The 17,915-nt window shown below is 41.4% G+C and overlaps 1 long non-coding RNA gene across 1 annotated transcript; it reads left to right on the forward strand.

Annotated features, from left to right (window-relative positions):
- The first annotated feature begins 4,424 nt into the window (after positions 1 to 4,424).
- lncRNA:CR45579 (long non-coding RNA:CR45579) lies at positions 4,425 to 4,929 on the forward strand. The gene has a single exon (NR_125140.1). It is a non-coding gene; the product is annotated as a long non-coding RNA:CR45579 (long non-coding RNA).
- Positions 4,930 to 17,915: the final 12,986 nt, after the last annotated feature.

Below are 17,915 nucleotides of genomic sequence, written 5' to 3' on the forward strand. Positions count from 1 at the left end.
ATATAATTTAATGTTCAAAACTGAAAAAAGTTCAAAAAGATTTAATTATTATAAGCATTTAAAACTTCCCCTTAAATTCCACCTTTCCAATAAGCCTGAACAAATTGAATTGTTTCATCTTGCGCACATCAAGTATATAAAATTTATGAAATAAGACCCATTACATCACCTCTGCAGGAAAAACAACAAAAATATGGGAGCCTTGTTTTTCATACAACAAAAATCAACAAAAAGAAATCAGAGAGATGTACACACACACACACAGGCAAACATATGACCAGCACACAGATACAAATCACTTGGCCACACATGCCAGACGTGCCACGCCCCCTAGCCCGACTCACGCCCACGGTGAAAGTAGACGAGGAAAGGAAAATCTTTGGCCACACACACTCTCTCGCACCGAAAGTAAAACTAACTTGACCCGAAACTACAATGAACAAATAGCAAGGCCAGGACTAAAAAGCAACTCGGACACTCTGGATATCCTTTATGCGTGGTGGGGGGTAAAAAAAAAGTAACAACAAAAACAGGGCAAATCCAAGAGCAAGCTAAACGAGAGGTTGAGTTCATATTTTATGCGCATAGCGGCACATGTTTAAATTAACATAAAGCGAAATTGAGCTGCTGCCAGGGCGCGGTGCCCCAAAAGTTGACATTAGGCACTCACACACACGCACTCACTCACAGCGACCTTCGCCACCACACCACCCCTCGTCAGCTGCCACCCAGATGGACTCAAAAATTCCACCCAAAAGTTGAATTTTTATGTGTCAAATTTTGGGGCTAGCGTACAAGGAAAGTATGAAAAAATGGAAAAGGATTTTTGCGCGGCCTTTTTACATATTTTTCCGTTCGGGTCAGGCACATAACTGTGCATGGCATAATAATGATGCCCCCACTCGACCGCAAAGTGGGCGGCTCTGCCGGGGGGGCGTGGCACCTATGAAACATGATGCCAACTGTCTGGTGGTCAATCCAACGGCTTCGGACGCGCTCAACTAAAGTGGAAAGTCGATAAATGAGAAATCAAGGCAAACGAAAAAGCCAAAGGAAATCCGATTGAAAATGCATGTTCTCCAGGAAAACGCAGACAAGCATGGCATAAATGAATGATCACGCTTAATCACTAATGGGGTTATGGAAAATTATACATCGAATCAACCAAACCTTAAATTAAATATAAAAAAATACTTTAAATATGTTTCCTGCTTCACATGCCTACTCATTAATTACTGAAAACCAATGTCATATGAAATTTTCATCGGCCAAACGCCTTCAACACTCCACGTTCTTTGGCAAATCCAATGCCGCTGGACTCGTGATTTATTCACTGCTTCAATCATCGCTACGATCCGTTTTCACATCCGATTCGAGGGCCAAAGGACTAAAGGTTCATGTGGGCGGAATGCCATAGACAGATGATGCGGCCAAAGCCTTATTACATTGCTCATCAAGGACGAGCAACATTTGGAAATAGCCAAACGCAAATACTCGCACATGACCTAGGCCAGAATCAGACTTGGCCTTCTCCTCCATATATGTGTGCTTGAGTATCTGTTATGGAATTTCTCCTATTGATTAGGAGCGCTTCAATGGGTCTGTGAAGTCAGTGCACTTAAAAAAATACTCTATCTACTTAAACTTTATTAAAACACTTCTTTATCAATAGAAGCATAACAGATTCAGTTTTATAATTCTTAATCATTTATGCAGATAGTAAAATATTGCTTGCAACTACCAATACTAAAATCCTATACCCAAATAAATTAAATTTAAATTAATTAAATAAATTAACTGTAAGATAATGTTATAGAATATCCTTCATATCTTGTAAATAATTTTCCTTTTGATTGCTTGAAAAAAAGCCATGACAGTGCATCATCCTTGACTTCAACTTGTTGGCCTGGACAATTTCCTGGTCAAAACGAAAAGGGACAGAACATAAATTTATGGTCCGCCCTTCTGGGCTCAATAATGAGTAAAAATTTTCGATTATTTGGGGTTTGTCAGCTGCTTTGGTGTCCCTTTTTTTTTTGGTTGCGCTTCGCTGGACACGGCTCATTTGTAATTCACTTTCACTGTCTATTTATTTGCAATTTATTATGGATCGTTTGGACGGCGAACAGGAGAAGAAACGAAATGAAATACCAACTCATTGGATTATCGAATCGACTTTGATTTTGAAGAGCCTCCGGAGCTCCAAAGGTTTGAGGTGGAGATGTCTAAAAAATCCCATAAATGTTAATTGCATTGCTGGCCCTATTGTCTCCTGACAGCTTGGCTGGAATGAGGACGACAATTATGTGACCCCCTTTTCTCGGCCGACACACAATCACATGCTGGCCAAAAAAGGGCATGGCATTTTTCGGCCAGGACATCAAATTCATTAGAAACGCTTGTGGAGTAGTGCCATGGCACTTGGACTGCTGATGCTGCTGCTTGTGTTCCTGCATGCAAAACGATGTTTTAATATGAAATTAGTTGAGTCCTTTGCTTTTTGTCTTCGGTGCGTGCAGCAAATGCTGGAGAGCTGGCAAAGCCGGACAGGACTCAGCACTTGGCAAAAGTAAAACAAATACAAATTGCTGGCCATGTAGTTATTTGGTCAACAAATGACAGGACATTCACTCACACACACATGAACGAAGGAGGCAAACGTATAGCCAACATTAACACAACATTGCGACTGTTGACTTACGCAACAAGAAACAGTTACGGCCAACTGCCAATGCTGAAACCGTAGGAGCCACAAAAGTGAAAATACACTAGGAGCTGAAACGGAAGCCCTTACCATTTAAGTCCCTGGCTAACGACAGGAGTGGTCTTGGCTCTTCCAAGATGGAAAGCCTGTCGGCCGAAACAATTAAGACAAAGTGTAACTTCTTTTTTCGTCGACTTTTTAAATGCAAATGCGTTAACTAACGGGCGCCGAAAATTAATTATTAAATATGTTTTATTATATTCTAAAGGAGATTAAATATTCCGTTAAATATTTCTAAAACTGAATCTAGTTTCATTGAACTCCAGTCAAGAAAGACCCAGTAATGCCCGCACTCTTCCCTTGCCAATTTGAAGGAATTTTTGCCAGCGGAAACTAATACCGTGGTGCCCCCGATTTCCCAGAACTATCAACGTCCCGCTTCCATCGATTTGACAAGCGGCAGGCTGCCTGAACTTTTTCAACTGTCAATTAAAAACGAAACTAATTAAACTTTGCAACACTGGCGCAGACGAGACGCGTAATTAATCGACACATACACCAGCCGCAAAAAAAAAAAGATTTCCCGCGAAACCGTCAAAATAAGTAAAAGAAAGGCTCGGAAAGCTGGCAGGGCAATGCTAATGCAACAAACGCTTAAACTTTAATTAAACTTTGATATAAACAAAGAGTCACGGACGCCAATGACGATGACGACAATTATTAATCAATTTGGTGATTTAGTTAAGCAAAAAGGATTTAACCCAGAGCTAAACAACAAAAAACTTCCGCGTGCAAACAAAATTATTTCCGCTTTTCCTTTTGTTAAGCCCACCAATCCCACACCACCAAAACCACCAACTCCACCCACAGGAAAAGCGAGAAGAAGAAAACACATTGTCATCATTGGGGAACGCCAGGCGGTAAACGACAAAAGCAAAAATATTACTAATATTTTGAATTTTCCGTGCGGAAGCTTAATATACCCTTAAAATTTAAGATCTGAAACAACTGGAAACCGCTCCAATGTAAGTATATTATATTATTATTATTATATTATTCAGAATATAATAATACGATAATATTTCATTAAAATATATTTCCTTATGGATCTGATAAATGGAAACCCCTTGATGTGATCCCAAAACTAAAGAGTATGAAGAACGACGAGGGCACTGAAAACAATATGGCGTCACTTCCGGTCGCGTATTGAGCAGAATTAGGGGACACATTGCATTGTCATGAGGCGTGCCGCAGCTTAGTGGGTGTCATTGTTGTTGTACCATCATTGTCTGGGCGTCATCATCATTAGCGGATGGGCTTCAAACGAAACGAACGCTTTGATCGATATACACCTCGGACCCCGAAAGGTCGGTTGAGGAATCATTTTAAATTTTACCAGCCCGTAGGCGGCTTGAAACATCAAATTAGATTAATGACCAGGGCGGCATTCCAATGGGGGGTAGCCTTAGAAAAGCAAAGGGGGAAAACCAAAGAAAGAGACGAAGCCAAACCAATTCGAAGTGAACTGAACACTCATTATGCGCCGCACGAGTTCGATTTGATGCTCATTTACTTGTTTGTCTGCCCCATGATTTTTCTTTCAGCCGGGATTCCCTTTCTTTTTTTTTTTTGCTCTTTTTACGCCCGCCTGTTGTCTCAGGCTCCTTGCCTCTTGGCTCACCGCAATAATTGGAAAAGTTTTCATTTGAACGCCATCAACGACAGCGGCAACAGCAGCAACAAGAACAATGGGGCGTGTTACTACAACAAGAAAATTGCGGTTCCAACAACAGCAGCATCTCCAGTAGCAGTAGCATCATCAGGAGCAACAACAACAGCAACGACGACGACGTCGGCAGCTACAGCAGCAACGCCGGCAAAAAGTCATCAAAAGGCTACTAAAGGTTGACGCAGGCAATGGCCAGTGAGTGTCCCCATCGCCTTCCATGCCTCAGCCACCATCGCATCGGCATCAACGGCATCCCACCACCGTCAGTAGGTATTCCCTTCCCAGCTGCACACTGAAAAAAAAGCTCAGGACAACACTCAAGACCACATCTGTTTGATATGTTTTAAGGGAATTCTGTTGCCGTTGTCCTACGATAATTCGACATGAGGGAGAGGCGTTTGACATTCTGGTACCATTTTCCGGCAACAGCATCGTCGTATTTGGGTCTCGATCTTGATAACTCCCTCAAGCATTTGAACTACGTTTCGAACTTACCAAATCCTTCATATCATTGACATTTTGACTAACCAGTAAAATACAATTTTGTAAGTTAAATATCCTACAAATTTTCTGGCTCTTTTTCCGCAGTGCGTGCCATCTTCAGCCTGGCATCCTCATTCTGTCCTGCAACTTTTTGCGGCCATTGCACGCTCTCATAGATTTGGCACGCAACGGACCACGAAAACGAAACGAAAACACTTTACACGCAGGCAGCGCGAGCGAGAGAGCGACAGTGTGGAAAGAGACAGGGATGAACCGATCATTTTGTCCTTTTGGCCAGATGACTCGCCTGCATTACTCGATAGTTTGACAAGGTTTTCTCGCTTTCGAAATTTAAACAATTTATTTTCAAAGCATGAGAAGCATTTCAGTAATTAACATGCAGTTTAATTTATAGTGAAATCAAATACTAAGCAAAATCCTAGTATCCAGTATCGTATTTAAGTGGAAAAATCCTTAGCTTCAATTCATAAGTCATCATTCCTTTGCAAGAACATTGCGCATTCGCCTAGTTGTCAGGATTTTGCTGACCGTCCAGACACTGCAGTTTGCCTACAATGATTCAAGTTTTCATTATCAAGCCGGGCACTTCTCACTCTTTACCGGCCAAGTTTTCCAGTTGCCTGACCGACCAACTCCCAAACTTTTCTCTTGCCCTTGCGGATTTTCCATTTTCCCCCACCTTTCGTAGCAGCAACGTGCAGCATGGAAAAGCAGAGAAGCGGCAGCAGTTAAATGTGAAAAGTTCCATTTCGTGTGGATTACGTCGTTTATCCTGGCAAACAGGCACAGAAACGCACACACACACACAAGCACAGGCACACACACAAATAGCCACACCCACACAGGGGCAGAAACACTTGCACAGGATAATCATCCAGGCAGGCAACCGCTTTCGATCGCTCGCTGGGCAAATGCATTTTCGACGCGCTTCGAATGCGCCGCCAACCAATCCACTCCCACTTCTTTGCTCTCCTCCCCGAAAAAGGAAAACCAATGAAAATGTTTGCCCCGCTCACAATGCACTTGGCTTCCAGGACGCCAGGACTCCCGCTTACGGCAGCAGCGGCATGTGCGTGCGGACGTGGCACTTTCAATGGTGGATGGGGGGAAAATTACCAGAATTTGTTATACGAAATGCTAATGAAAAGTTGCTCGTTACCAGTTGCTGTCTGTGGCTGCGGTTGGAGATTCAGCATTAGTTTTTCGGCTTTATTTTCGCTTACCAACTAAGGAAAAAACGTTAAGCTTCCGCTTTGAAATTTTATAGCTCACTACTTATTTAAGGCTGAGAGCAATGATAGCCCAACAAACAATTGAATAGAATTTAATGAATTATTATTTCAAAAACTACGTCAATGAAAAGTTAACAGGTATTTAAACTAAATGAAATTCCTTCTATTGCAATTAATTTAAAACGTTTAGTTTAGAGGAACAGCGATCATTCGCTACTGTTGGCTTGGAAATGTTACAATACAGACTGATGTATTAAAAAGTAATATAACAAAGCAATTATACAATATAAAACTTATAAAGCACTGAATGAAACATGCATCATGTCTTTTCTGTGCCTTGGGAAAAATCGTGAAATTTAAACCGACTTCTAAGTTGGAGACTTCGCAAAATGCTCACTGAAAAAGTGGTCGAAAATCGTAATTTCCGTAGGGTTTTTGTTGCCACTGCCCAAGAAAGCAAAACAATTCCCCAAAAAGGTTTTAATCAGCTAAGGCAGAGTGTTTGTGGCATTCTCCGCAATATCCTACTGCCGGCTTCGACCGAAAATCAAATGGAAGCTGAGACCACAAAAGTAACACTACCTTTTCTTCACAATGCCCCATTCTAATTCCCTTCCAACTCATTTGTTTCCACTCGCTACCGCTGCCAGTTATCTTTCAGTACTCAACATCTACCGACTACTGGCACCACCTACACGTCCGGCAGTGGCACACATTGCTGGCAATGTTGTACCAATAAGCCAGCCCGAATCCTGAATGAGAACTCCTGAATGGCGATGGTAACAGAGGGGCGAGGTTATGGAGGTGCCGTAGGAGGAAGCTGGAGCACCGGTAGATTTGCTTACAGCTGCAATGCCATGCAATTTAGTTGAATTACCAAGTGAAACAATGGCGTCTGTTAATTGGTTTCCTTTGTCCTCGGCCCTCGGTAATGGGGTTGCATCCGCTTTGGACCCAAATCCTGTCCTCCAACACTCCAGCTACCCCCATCATCTCCGGCATCTACGGCATCTCCGGCTGCCCTTGGGCTGTGGCTGTGACTCTGTGGCTGTGGCTGTGTAGCTGCCGAGCTGTAGCTGTGGCTGCTATTTCCCAATTGCTAGAAGAATTTAAAATTGTCTTTGCCGAGGCAAATTTATTAAACAAACAAAAAGCCAAAGTCAAGAACTTTCGGACGGAGATGTAGATGGGAGCGAGCGGGCCAGTGGATCTCGAGCCTTCAAGCTAGTGAAGTGCAGCCATGAAAATTTGCATTTCGCACTAACTAACCTAAGGACAGGAGCATGGAGCGTGGACCATGGGCGACAGCTGGCAGCTCGACCACTGCTAATGAATGCCAAGATTCAGCTGCTTCGAGTGCACTCAGAAAAATGTTTCATTAAAAACCAAAAAAAAAACATACTAAATCTGGTATTAGGAATTTGATTAAACGGCAGTGCAAGCTATGTGGATATGAAACATGCATTTTTAATCAAATATTGCAATTGTGCAGACCTAAAAGTGTTGTATTAAAACTTAAACAAATAATTTTATACTTATGCAATTATTTTTTAGTGTGCTTCTTTTGTGGTCCTCGCTAGCTGGTGTCATATTCCCCCAGACTTATCCGAATGTGACTTGGACCAGCTTGCTTATCTTTATGACGGCGCATAACTAAATGGCCAATCAGTGGGGCTGCAGCTGACAAATGATTGTCTTGGTTGGTCGCCACCGTCTCCCTTGATTTTTGCTTGGCCATTTTGGCCCTGTTTCGAGAAATTTAACTCCGGCATTCAGCAGGAATTAGTTCGTTGTTTGGATTGCCCCCCAAGCTATTGCTCATTTAATTGCTCTAGAATTTTCCTGGGAATACACTGATTTTCGTCAGAAATCCGCAGTGCACCTTTTCTAAAATATATATATTTTTTTAAGTTCACTTAACTATCTTTATCATCGAAGACATAGAAGCATAATTTCTAGCATCTAGACAACTCGATACTGTGCCATTATGATACAATGTTCTTTCAATCTCATCAGCCATAAGCCAAGTCGCCTTTTTATTTATAACCAACATTCGATTTCCACCAGCAAAATAAATCCATCACAAAATCCGACGAGGCCATATCAATATTGCAATTGATTTAAACAGTTGTTAAAAGCACACAACGCTGAGAGACGAAGTAAAAAGCCCCGCATTTCCATTGTAAAAGTTTTCCCTGCCTGGAATATTTGCATACACTCTCACAGAAAAGGAACAGAGAAGGCGAAGCGTAGATGCCGAAAACTTTTGGCTTTTGTGGCAGGCTAAAACTACTTTCTTTTTTCCCCGCACCCCAGCTTGGCTATAAGTCAATAAGCGAGTAGTGTTGAGCTGCAAAGCGGCGCAACTTTTGGCCGTTTGAAAAATGAACTCAGCAGTCAGCGCATCTGGGCGGACTTGCTGACTGTCGTCATAATTTGTCGGCCAAGTTTATTGCAGCGCATAAATCGGTTGGCATTGATGACAGCCAGGCTGGCAGGCTGGCAACCAGGGGCAGGAAGGCATTGGAGCCGGGTTCACACACTAAATCAATTATGATTAAAGCTCATTACACTTGCAGCACACGACTTGGGGTCCGCGGCAGCCACAAACTTGTGCGGAAATTGCATGGAAAGCGTCGGTTTCTGTGTTTTCGGGGTTGGGGTTTTCTCGGTCTGGGGCATTCCATTGGGTTTCCTCCAGTCTCTGGTGGAATGTGAAGAGGGAGGAGGAGGTGTGTGCATGTGGTTGCGCCCTGCAATGACAATGATTTGCATTGCCATCGACTGCCATGGAGCTCTAACTAATGCATGCGCCATGTCACTAATTTTCAATGCGACGGCCAGCCACACAAAGGCGAAACGGGTGGCGCTGCTCAAGTCTCGGTTTATAATTGAGAGAATAATTAGATGAGTGTCCTGGGTTTCGGGAGTTCTGGTTATAACAGTTGAAACTCCAATCAATTGCTGCAGTACACACCGCAAACACGATTGATTGATTACTGATTTTTATCTGCTTTTCATCATATATTAAAGAAGTAAACCATTTTTATATTTTTACAATGTTTTCTTAACATTGATCATATTTGGAACTTTTTATAAAGCATGGAATCTATCAGTGCTATACAGGACAAATTACTGAGCCAAATGCCGAGGAAAAGATAAAAGTCTATCGAAGTTAATGACAGCGTCAGCTTTCTTTAGAATCAACTCTGCCTGACTGCCAAATGCGTTGTTGTCTAAGGAGGGTGGCATTCTGTATTATTTAGCTTGCGTTTATTTCTCATTCAATATTTGTTTTGTGTGTTGAAAGACAAAACTCCCCCACACATACACACACATATACAATCACACACAAACAGACGTGGCACAAAGATATGGCTTTACATACGTGAGAGTGTTTCGCTCCATATAGCGACCGTCTTACACTGTATATAAATGCCTACTTATAACGACATTTAATTTCAAGGCACGCACGCACAGGACGAGCCTGCAATATTGAATATTGAAGCGACTTTCACGGATACTCACTCAAAGCGACAGGGTCGCAGTTGAATGGCAAAAGGGGGCAGCTTTATAATGAATTTAAAAATTGCTCGACATGATTCAGTAAAATGCTAATTAAAATATTCACAAGACATATTATTTTCTAAGTCTAGCGTTAGTAAAGAAATTAAACAGAGCCAGTTTGAGTGAATTGATAGCAAATCCTTCTTAACGCTAATTATTGCGAAATGAAACCACTTTAATGCTAAATGGCCTAAAGCAAACTTCAGCTAACCAACCACACTCGACAAACGACAAAAGCCAAACATCGATAAGCTCTTCATCAGCCAATGAATGCGAAATCAATGTAGAGCCCCGCCAGTGAGCTAGCTGCCCCCTTGAAGCTGCGCCCATGGCACGCATACCAAATACCCTCGCACATCCATTTGCACCTACACGATCCTGCTTATTTAGTGGCCATGGCCGATGGACAGGACCTGGTAGTGGGTCGTTGGTTTTGGGCCTGGCCCGCTTTGTTTGCTCATCGCCACAGACAGTCAATTTATTTGCAACACATGCAGCAGCAGCAGCAGCAACAGCAGCAGCATTGGTAGTAGCGGCAATGGCCATGGCAATGGCAGCGTCAGCGGCAATGGCGACGTCGGCTTCCAACCGAAAATGGCGTCTTTGCACCTTCTAATCCCGGGCGGGTTTACGTTTTTGGCCACGAACTCGCAGTTTTTCCAGTCGCCCCCGGGGGGGTATGCGCATAAATCTAGCACGCACAACATAATTATCCAGCCAACAAACGCTGAATGGCCAAGCGAATGAATGGAGGAACGACCGGCTGGTTTTGACCCCTTGACCCCCTTGGGCGAGTGAGTAAGTTAGCGGCGCCCAGTGGCAGGAACTACTTAGTGGCAGGACCTCGCTATTAATGCCGAATTTAAGCCCTCAGTGTACGGCGGAGTCAATGAGAGCAACGTTTTCAAAAACCTAAGCACTTGGCTTCATTTATGCTATATTAAAGTATAACCTTTCTCTTTTTGCATCCTAACTATTTTCAAAATATAACCATTTAAATTTTTACTTCAAATATGTATATTATTATATAAAATGAATATATTATAGTTACTTTATAACTTCCTAATAATAATTATTTTATTATTTAGTATTTATTACGAACGGAACGACCTATTTAAAACAGCTTAATAGAATAAAAACTAACTTTTTAGGAATTCCAGTTAAATGGGCACTTGACATTGGACCTGGCACAAGCACAACCACACCGTGAAGCCATTTCTGCTACTTAGACACTATTAATAACCATTAAAATTAAAGCTGCGAAAAAGGGCAAAACGGAAAAATGTTCACACGGAAGTGGAATGAAGTGGTTTTTGGGTTGGTGGCTTTATACGGATTGTCCACAGAGAGTTTAATCCTTATTTTTTTCATTATATTATTATTATTATGATTGTAATGTAGTTTTTTTTTTATTGTTGGGTAAGCCTTTAAAGTTATTAGAGCAGAAAATCACATAAACGCAAATGAAGTAAGTTTCATGCCCGCGCGATGCTTAAGAGCGTGCAAAAAGCAGCCAAACAACTGTGTAAAGTACAGTAGCAACAACTACAACTGCAACTAACTACTGTTAACAACGCAGAAATAAAAACAAAAACAAAAAACTGAGCAACCATTGTGTTGCCCAGCATGCAGACTGCAGGATACCGGGCATCGTACTAAACCGTAGCATACTTTTTTGGGCCCACAAGCAGCCGCGCCCATTTTATTTGTTGTGTGCTTAAATGTATATTTCTTCGATCGGAGTAGTTTTTAAATATCTTATTATTTACAAATCGCACTATACGCCCCAAAGTCATACGATTACTGGGTATCACAAGTGGGAGTCGCCAGGAGAAGGAACAATGGGAAATGCGCGCAAGGTGCAGGAGAGAGGCTTGGAAGAGAGCGAGTTTTTGCCATTGCCAAAGCAAATATGCAAATTGTTGATTACAAACTTTTGTTGCTGCAGCAGCCTCGCCTCCCACCCGCTCCGCCGTGCTTTCTCTTTGCCACGCCCCTCGGTCCCTTCGGTTATATAAATATTTAAGTATCTGCGCATTGTTGCCTGCCGTTCTTCTCTTTCCCGGACGGCATTGGGAATTGTCTAAATTAGACTTTTGAGTATTTTGCATATTTAATTGAAATTGCATTTCTTAAATAACTCACTGTCATTTGCACAGCTCACACACACACAGTAGTACATGTGCCGTTTATTTGTGCATTTAACTACAGTTTGCTCCTCTTGCCTTTCTGTTTGCTTAGTTTTATAAGAGTTTATTCAAGTGCATGTCTTACCCAATTCTTGGTTTATTTACATTTAACCAGAACAAAACAGAAACTACAACATCTACGCCCGGAAAAAATCCGAAACTCATTTGCAATTTGTTTAATCAACACTCGACGCACAAGCAGCTGCTCCTCCACCCACACACACACACACAGACTCGCATTACACATACGCCACGTGTGCCCGAAAGGAAGGCTCAGCCTTTAGTCCCCTAGAAAACTTTCCGCTTGCCAGCAAAGTCAAATAAACATGCTAATTAAAAGGCGTCCAAATGGGCAAAGAATGAGAATCGGAATGATAGTCGGGCATATATGTGGTACAAAAGTTTGACCCAATTTAATTGGATACACAGCTGAAGCTAGCAATGGCTAGCTCAATCATGTAATGTAAAAGGCGTGGGAAGCTATATATTCCAGGCACTTTTAAATATAAAATAAACTATCATTAAATAATGAAATTCCATTACATAAGGGATCAAAAATACCTCATAAACTGCAATGCACGACAAGCTGCAAGAATAACAAGCAACTGCAGTCCTTTTTCCTATTTCTTAGCTAAGCTTTCGTTTTCAGTTCAGTTTCGTTTCCATTTCGTTTTGATGGCTATCTAAATGCGGCTAATGAATGCCATTAATTCGGTGGGGCAACTGCAATGTCCCCATAGGACTCGGGGTTTCGGGGATTTCTGTGCCGATAGAAATCGGATTAATAAATGAGCGTTGCGCAGAAAAATTCAATTAGACAGGTGCGGCAAGGACGGCGAGGCGGAGCAGGAGCTGGAGCAGAGGGCAATCGTGTCCTGGCTTAACTACCTGCAATTTTTCTACCTTTAATACAATTATACGGTCCGGACACAACGTTCACCTTAATGGCCAACGGAAGTCGCAGCTGCAGCGGATCATTTTTAAGGCTAACATTTTGTGGTTTCCCTGACGGCAGCTGCAACTACTGCAGAAGCATGTGGCCTGTCTGATTTATGTCTGCAGTAGTTCAATTGGCAATGACAAAGTTGGCAATCATTGAAGCCAAAATCAATGAAATGGCCCGAGAAATACATTCAGCAAAATGCACATCTCTAAAATTCATTGCCATCCGGGGATTTAATTAAATATTGCTCCGCTTTCAGTTCTATTCTATAAACTTATAAATGATTATAGTTGTCTGGCTTTGATGAATGCAAATATATGTAATAATTTATGTTTTAAATTAAATATAAAACTTCCTTAGCACCTTAAGGTAATTTAACGCTGGCAACGAAAATCTCTTGCTGTTGGATTATTTATTTCAAAATACAGACATCACTTAAGCTCTGACTGTCATAAATCACACATGTGTATAAGAACAAACCCCGCTCAGCCACTCCAAAATTATCGTTTATTCTGGCTTTTAATTAAAATTTAAAAAACCAATTACAACTGCGACAAGATTTAATAACAGCAGCAGTAGCAGCATCATGCCAGGGTGTGAAAAAATGGGTTAAAATTACATAAATTTTGCAGAAAATATGAAGCAGCGTAAAAAAAAAAAGTGGGAAGAGTGTCAGAGCTGAAGGGTTCAAGTGGGAGTAAGGGAGACAGGGATAGAGCGACAGAGAGAGAGAAACAGAGAGGCAGGACAGCGACAAGGAGACACGAAATGGACATGGTCGTGAACGTGAAAGGGGAAGGGGCAGGGAAAAAGGACAAGTCCAGCTCACACATACTCGGATATGTATGAGCGATGAAATTTTTTTGCGGTTACGCACACACAAACACACACATGGACACACGCACACTCGCCAAAACATGCACATCAATGTCAGCGAAAGAGCTGAATAGGAAATGGTTCCTGGTTCCTGGGGATGCCAAGATTGGGTTGTGGCTGGCTGGATGGCTGGATGGCTGGCTGGCTTCTAGGGCCGCTTGTCAGATGTTGGCACCAGTTTGAGCTTTTCGTTTTGGCATTTTCCTGCACTCACTCGACTGATTTAAAATGTTACCGTTATTTATACACGTAGACCAGGCTATATAAACAGCAGGAACAGTAACAGGAACAGCAGGACCACCAGGACCAGCCAGCTCCCTTTTCCTTTTTCCATTTCCCCCAAGAGCCCAGCGAGTAACGCGTATTTTTCATCCCATTTTTCATCGTTTACGCGGCGCCTGTGTGTGTGTGTGTGTGTATGTGAGCGTGCCCTTGTATTGGTGTGTAGCTGCAGGACGAGAGCATCCTGCAAGTGACTGACTTGCGACTCCGGGAGCAGCCAAAGCAGCAGGGGCAGCAAATAGAACCGAGGAGCTGTAACAACACCTCGCATCCTTGGCTCTTGCTGTTCGCTGTCAAAAGAGATTTTTTCAAATTAACTTTTCATATATTTATGTACGTTAACATTTTCAGCTGAACCCCAGTTTGCTCCAGAAATCACACACATACGAAACTTTTAGGAACAAACATTTTTCGCCATGGATATAAGCAACCGAAATAAATTACTTAAACAAATATGTGTGTAAAATTAAAACATTCAAAGTATTAAAAAGAGTGTTAAGTAAATCTTAACAATTCTTTTACATCGAATTTTTGTGAAAGGCTAAATTCTTTGAATATATATAGAGTTTCCTCTTTCGATAAACAACTGTACTAACCAATTTAAATATTTTCCTTTCGCTTCTGTCTGAAATTGCCAAAATCCTTTACTACTACTAAAAATATAATATGAAGCGGCAAAGTCAAACCAAATATAATTTTTCATATATCCCAGACACTGTATGAAAAGCATTGGGAATTCTTTACCATAAACGAAAATGACGCCGAAACTTGTTCCGTTGCAAAAAGTCAACATTTCGGTTCATGTTTCTAACGCTGCCTTTGTGTCGCATGCATTTTTCAGAAGGTAAACAACATTTTGCCGATTAATATTTAATATTTCGCCAAAAGTTATCATAGCAACAAATATGAAAAGTCCTTCACAGTGAAAAAGCGATTTAAAAGCACGAAAAAAAGCAATAACTCCCAATTCAAATAAATTTAGTTATATAAAAACATTTATAAGAAAATATAGTTAATTAGTGTAAACGAAATTGCTTATTTTTTGCTGACAAATTGTTGATAATCCCTTTGGCCATTAGGGCTACGCATCATTTGATACAAATGCAAAATTATGAAGAAAATTTACAAAAAAAAAGGAAAACAAAAGGACAGGAACATTAGCGAGGAAGTAGAAAAATAAGTGCGGCTATAAATAGAGAAAAGAGCTCACAGCTCATTGGACCCTTGGTCGCTGTCATTGTGGAATCCATTAACTTTATTAAAGATCTTTAATTAGTTACCCCCAACTGTCCCAGTGCCTACTTTTCATTAATTACCGGTACGACCTGCCGCGGAGTTTGGGATGGAAGTCCATTCCGTCTAAGCCATGAGATGAGCCAAAATGAGTCGAGCCAAGGCAACCACTTAAGGACACTTCTTACCTTTTGATGGCCGCCAGCGGCTAAATAAATTACAAACAGCTACTACTACAATGGCACGAGGAGGCGGAGTGGTTGGCAGGAGAGTTGAGGAGGCTGACTGGCACTCCAGCGTTTTGATTGAACACTCGCATCCCAACTTTTGACGTTAATCTTTGATTGAAGGGGGCGACGGCGTCGTCGTTTTCGCTGACACTTCATTATGTGATTTTAATATGAATATACATACAACAATGGCCCCAAATGGAGGGTAGTTTCTTGGCCCTTCGATGGAATCTCATTTGGACCCCCCGAAACGTTTGATCTTAATTAGTGTACTTGAACGTTCTTCGCCGCTCCCCAGCCGACCAATTCGAGTGTCGGTTTTGCATCAGCGAAAATGACAAAATGTCGCAAATCACTCGGGTTTACGAAATGGAATGGGAGGTCTTTGATTGTCATCGTTTTCCTCCCGAGTTCGCTTTTGCCTTTGCCTTTTGTTTAAGCGGATTTCATTCGCATATTAATTGAACTGTACACAGTCGGAAATTAGGTTTAGTTAAATCGTATTTTGGGCAATAACAACTTATAATTATTCCCTTCATGAAACATATATTTATTAGCATTATCTTTATATTAAAGGTAATATTTGATTATTTGTTAACTAATATTTTTTTCTTTAGTGCGTTAAATACTTTTCCTAATTTTCTCAGTGATTTGTCATTGAAATACCTAATGGACGGTGGAGGGGTCATTAAATTCCGCGTCAAAATGTCAAGCACGCTGGAGAGCTTAGTGTGGGTAAATATTTTTCAATTAAAATCGCTGCCTGGGTATTTGCTCAGCACTTGGGCAACACGCATAAAAATTTAGTGAACTCATAGTCGAAGCAATTTTGATACCGATGAGAAAGGTGGTTTCGCGGGATTTCATTACCGCATCGAAAAGTAGGAATGGTGGTTCATTCAAGCACTTAACAAAGGTAATAGCGAAAATTATGAAAAACTTTCAAGAGTCTGAAACTAATTAACTTTGTATCCAGGAGATAAGCCTCTAACTTGTAAATTGGACATTTTTAATGTAAATGGATAATTAAATTATCTGATTTGCCTGGATAGCTGAATACCTTTTTTAAACAATGCACACCAATCATGACCTCAGGGAAAAACTACAAGCCGAACTAAACTTTTCATAACTCATTTTACAGTTGAGCAAGTTCAAGTGGCCACCTCCCCGTGGACACAACATCAAGCATACGCCATGTTATCAACGCTTAAAGCATATTTTAGCCACACACTTAATTACCCAAAGGCCCAAGTTAGAAAAAGCTGAAGCTGTTGTGCCCCCATCTACCCGAAAATGGTCAGTACCCTGGCCCCCAAAAATGCGGTGCTTAACTTTTCAACTGCAGCAACAAATGGAAGCCTCGGTGGCAACAAGAACAACGATCAAGCAGCAAATGCCCTGCAAAGTGTCGATAATTACCTGTAAAAGTTTGAGCCAAACCATTAGCAGCATAATGAGGCCTGTCTAGCATAGATTTCCCAGTCGGACCAAAGCAACCGTTACTATCGTGTGGCGCATTTGGAAAATCCTTCTGTCCCTCGCCCCAAATGAAACAAAAAGCGTGAAGCAGACCAACTTGAAGAGGGGCAGCAAAGAAAGGAGAAAAAATCAAGTAAATACCGAAACACAACTAAAACTTTCACCCATTTGAACTTGGTGCCAACATTGGGGGGGGGGATGGCATTGGAGCCGGAGGAAACGTGGATCTAGAGTAAAAATAATGGCAACAACCACACTTGACTGGCGTTGAGTGGTTCATAATTAAAGGGGAAAACCTCAAAAGAGCCTTGAACTCATTCAACTGGCTGTGGCTGCATTGCGTGCAGTTTGGCCCGAAAGTTGGCCAAGTTGCCCTGGCCGCACAATTGTTGCACGCACACAGTCTACAGACCACAGTCAAGTGGAGTGGAAAAATGCCTATGGGCGTGTCCCCACTGGAAGGCCAAATGCACTAGGAAATTGTATAGGAAAAATCTTGGAAAATTATAGAACCAAATATATGTCTAATAATAATAAACATAACTTCATTCAGGAACTTTTGACACTCATTAGAGCTATTTTACAACCAAAAATTAAACACTATATCATTTAGTTATTTTGCAGTGTAACATTTTGTTTGATTGCACATGCATATGCATACACATACATCTCAGCACATATTCATATTTTCTCAGAGGCCTGGCCAAGTTTTCCATGGACTCTAATTACCATCTTTGACTTGAAGTTGGCGTGGCCGAAGCAACTTTCTGCCTGGGTTAATTTCTTAATACATCCCTTGATTGCTGTTGCCTACTTTAAAATGCAATTTGAGTGCAGAATGATTTTGTGGCGTTGTTGAACGCAAAAGTCATAAAGAAATAGCTTTTAACCAACCATATGTAGAATTATGAAGATAATTTAGAAAAATGAATCAATTCATTCTTTCT

The sequence above is a fragment of the Drosophila melanogaster genome, chromosome 3R, assembly GCF_000001215.4.
Source record: "Drosophila melanogaster chromosome 3R".
In the NCBI taxonomy this organism is placed as follows: domain Eukaryota; kingdom Metazoa; phylum Arthropoda; class Insecta; order Diptera; family Drosophilidae; genus Drosophila; species Drosophila melanogaster.